This window comes from Brassica napus, chromosome C4 (genome assembly GCF_020379485.1).
Source record: "Brassica napus cultivar Da-Ae chromosome C4, Da-Ae, whole genome shotgun sequence".
Taxonomy (NCBI): domain Eukaryota; kingdom Viridiplantae; phylum Streptophyta; class Magnoliopsida; order Brassicales; family Brassicaceae; genus Brassica; species Brassica napus.
Genome location: NC_063447.1, coordinates 42,207,388 through 42,212,254, shown reverse-complemented (window position 1 = coordinate 42,212,254; position 4,867 = coordinate 42,207,388). Strand labels below are relative to the sequence as shown.

Genomic DNA, 4,867 nt, shown 5'->3' with positions numbered 1-4,867 from the left:
ATAAATAATAAACAGAATATAAGGCGGCTCGGCCGACCAATAAATAATAAACAGAATATAAGGCGGCTCGGCCGACCAATAAATAAATTAAATTACTAGTAAATAATATAGGCGGTATTCCGGCCATTATAACATGATATAAATAATAGTAGAGGCGGTATACCGACCATTATAACAGGGTATAAATGATACAAATAAATTTTACCGAATCGCAGAGTGATCGTGCTGATAACGTGTTATATAAAGAACTGGAATTTTATTATATCGCGGGAATTTAAATAAGAGCAAAATTTATACCCGTAGAATTTATAACACTGATAGAAAGATTATTATAGAGAGAAGAGAAGAGTGAATGATGATTTTACAAATGATCGAAATCGATCATATATATAGAAAAGAAATTTACTGTGCAAATAGTGCAGCGGACCCCACATCTTTTTATATTTTCAACGAAAACGGTGGCTGCTGCTTTCTTTAACTTTCGTAACATAATATTCAATATTTCTCAATGAAAAAAGAGTTGGGCTCTTCCTGGGCCGTTCACCTCATCATTTGCATATAGCTAACTAATGCCACTTTATCAAATAATATTTGCCAACCTATTTTGAATCTCCATTAGCATTTCTCCAGTTGTAGATAAACTATAATGTATGTTAAAAAAAAAAAAAAAAGATGACCTACAATGTATAGTTGTGCAATCAACAAGCCTTGGATTGAAAATTTCCATGGTTCCATATTTGTTATCATCTTGTTCTGATTTTGCTTATAAAAACTTTAACACTCCATTAGATATACGGAACAAATGAGAGTGACTATCTTGTATAGAGATCGATCATTTATTTAACTCTACGAAAATTACAAGAAGAAGCGCAAAAGATGAGACACAGAAACTTGCCAAGGCGAAAAAGCAGAAAGGGTAACTGATTGGAATGAAAATAGCAAAAGCCTCTAACTGAGCTAGTGGCTCTTAAGATTTAAGCATGAACATGGTGAATATGATAGAGATAGTATTGGTTGTTGAACACACAAGTCCAACAAGTACTGTTAACATTTCCAAAGCTTGGTTCCTTTGGCATCGTCAACGGTCTGCTTGATCTACACTCAAATATATTAAAAAAATTAATTCAGATTTATAAGTAATAAACTATATGAATCATATAGTACTATTTATATATCATTGAGAATCGTTCTCGGACCAGACTAACCTCTGTGGAAGGAAAGGTCGGCCGAAGAAAGGCATCAGTTGAGCTTTCGGAACCATTTCCTTTCTTAGCATACGAATCTCTTCCTCTTCTATCATCTGTTTCACGGTTCGGTTTAATATTGAAAATTCTTTTCAAACCGTATTAAACCGAGTTTAAATAAAATCGTTCCTTTAGCTGAAAAAATTTCGTTATATCGATGTGTTTTACTCCCTGTTCGGGAACGCGTTAGGCGCTAGTCGGGCGGTCGGGTTGGGCCTAGCGCCTAAAGAGAAAATCGGGGATTAATCGGAAATTATGCGGGGCGGAATTTTTAGATGGTTTACTATGTTATAAACATGTTAATCTTTAATTGTGTATAACATTAATACATTTTCATGTTTAAGATTGTATAAAACACACAAATAGAATATATAAACTTAATATAGTGTAATTTTCATCAAAATTATGAATATAAATGATATTTATAAAATTTTAGATCAAATAAATAAATAAAAATATTATTAAAAGTAAAAAAAAATAAAAAATAAAATAAAAAAATAAAATAAAAAATAAATAAAAAATTAGATTAGGCGGCCGCCTAGGCGGCTAGGCGGTCATTTAGGCGGCTAGGCAGTCATTTAGGCGGTCTAGGCGGAAAAAAATCGGATATCCGATTTTTTAAACCGATTTGGCATAAATCGGGGCGGAAAAGTGACGCGTAACGCCTAGGCGGCCGAGTTTTAGAACAGGGGTTTTACTTAAGGACTGATATCAAACCAAAAAAGACCCATATCATATTAGCAAAGTTGGCCTGGATTTAGTATCTTCTTACGAAACGGTTTATTCCGTTTATACACTTATACCAAAGCAGCTAAATCATTTTTCAATTCTCGACTGGCCAGGTTCATATAGAGTCATGTATTTTGTTCGTAGGAGACAGTCCAAGTGAGACCAAAACCAGTCAGAGTACTGTTTGAAAGGTTGTTCTCTAGCCTGATGCTAATTGTAAGCCTTTTTTTGTAAGTTACCTTTTGTAACTTCTCTTCTTGTTTCTTTTGCAGTTTCGTGATATAGTAATTAGTTGCAACCTGCGAAAATGATGAATGAGCTCCATGGAAATAGAATAGTAAAATTAATAAAATTTACAGAGGAAGATTGTGTAAACCGAATAGTTGAACATGGCACGTTTCACTGCTCTCTCGCCAGAGTGAAGCTTGAACGCAAGAGGCTTTTTGTTCTCTTTTGCTGGTGCATGCTTTTGCAACATTCTGATTGATTGGAAAAACAATTACATGCATGTTATTAGTCGCAGAAGGAAATATGTTCATGTAAGGCCGTACATTAGCATGTGCAAATTGGTGAATTTGAGCAAGAACAGAGTTGGAAGATGTGTTTCTTTAAAAAATAATATTAATATTTTCTATATTGCAAGGTTCTTGATTGTTTTTTAGTAAGAACCTTAACTTATCAAATATATTATCGAAGAACTTTGTATAACATTTCAAATAATTTGAGACGGCTTAATGCATGTAAACATAGAATGCATTGATATATATAACAGTTATATTATATATAGGACGTAGTTGAGAGTTGCAACTTGCATATTTTCTTGAGTATAATATTTTCGTGTAACATGCCTTTTTATTTTACGTGTTATTTTGCGGATAGCTATTATCTTATTTTAATAAAAAAAAAAAACTCATTTTTACAATTTATCATAGAATCTCTGTATATGAGTATACCTTAGCAGCGGCTGCCTTGGTTTTGTCATGCGCTCTGTCTTTGAGTTCCACTTTGGTCTACGATAGAATTTTCATGGAACGATCGCAAATTGAGTCATTGTACGAGGATTTACATGATTGATCACTATGGTATTTAAGTACACTCCAAGATATATACTTTACTCTTTGTTTACAACTTTCGATCGAGAACTTTACGAGTACCACATAATATAAATACATACAGTAGAACACAACGTGTGAATATGTGATACTACTTACTCTTTTTAGCCAACTTAAGGTTTAATATACCTAGAGTAACTCAATGTGAAATAGTAGTTAACTAACTTGTTATATATTAGAAAATGAAACCTTGGCAGACTATTTCTTAAATTGTGAAGCTTTTCATGAAGTGACATTATAAAAACTAGATTAATTAGTGGGATATCCCTATAGATTCCGATTTCGTTAGTAATATTTCTATTAGAACATTCAAGATTTAACTTGGTTATACTGAAATTGGCAGAAAATTGATGTTATCATCATTTTGGATAGAAATTGTTTTAATTTATTTTGAAAAACAAATAAATAAAACAGAAAAAGTATTGGTGGAATTTTTTTTGCTAAAAACCTTTTGAAGGCATAAACTTATTGTTCATCGATTGGTTTTTAGGCCAAACATATACATGCAAGTTAGAGTCTTCAAGCAAGATTTTCCTTTTTTCCCAATATTAGCCATGAGTACATAAAAATGAAGAAACTTGATAAAATGTAGAGTTTAATGGTTAAAACTATACACATTCGTTAGAATTTGCCTCACAAGAAAAATAAACAAGTAAATAAAGAAAATGAAATCTTCATCTCACCATTCTTTTACCGTTGGAACCCAGGGAGAGTACAGAAGAAGTTGGACTTGATTTCCCATACTTCTTAAAACAAGGAGAAAAAAACTTTGTCACTAATAACGTATAAGAACATGTCACACGTGCCCAGATTTCTATACACGTGCAAGCATACTTACATGCAATGTATATATGTGCACGAAAGTAAACAACTAAAAGTAACTAATAATTGAATTTGATGAAAAAAGTAAGTAACTAATTATTGAATAACCTTGGGTGGGGATTTTGTGTGATGATTTTCCAGTACACATGTTTAGTAGAAGAATTATATAATATAGTATATAGTGTTCCAAAAAAAGGTAGATAGTTGTTGTAAAAAGCAATTTAAGGAATAACTCAACCAAAAAGCGAAACTAGTCCTTTAGGAACTCCCTTTGTTGGCTCAACTTATAATGAACTCTAAATTAGAAAGAAGTGAAAAATAAAAATATTACTTGATGAGTGAAAGAGAGAAGAGATTAAGTGAGTTTATAGAGAGTGAAGGACGAAGCAAACACATAAAAGTTTGGACAGTAGTAGCTTTTCTAAGTGGCGTCTGTTGCTGCATCGGCAACAAGCTTTAATTAGGGTTTTCTTCATAATTTTCTTTGTCAATTCAATATAATAATGAATACACATATCTCCATAAGTATTATAGGGTACTCGACGTAAGTATTTGTATTTTATTTTTGCCTGTCTTTGAAACTTACATCATACAGAGAATTTTCAAATAATAACTAGCCATTCAAACTAGGCCAGTTAATAAGAGATGAAAGAATAATTCGATGTTAAAAACACAAGCAGCGGGAGTACGTGTCATACTTGATCTATATTTTATAATTTCAAAGGAGTTAAAAACATACGAACTTTCGAAACATGAAATGTAAATTATCCACAGATATATAGAGATTTCTCGATACAGATTGATAAGCAGTTCAGAGATTGTTACGATGGTAATGTTGTCCAACCAAAAAAAGTGAATTGGTAGAGCTCTCATGCACCAAACTTTCTGATTAAACTACGCACTCGTGCATATTTCTACATTTTCCGACGTCCTTCATGTTCCTTCACATCTCATCTTCGG

General features: G+C 32.4%; 1 pseudogene; it reads right to left on the bottom strand.

The window, feature by feature from the left end:
• Nucleotides 1-817: 817 nt before the first annotated feature.
• On the bottom strand, nucleotides 818-4,247 carry LOC106409291 (annotated as a pseudogene).
• Nucleotides 4,248-4,867: the final 620 nt, after the last annotated feature.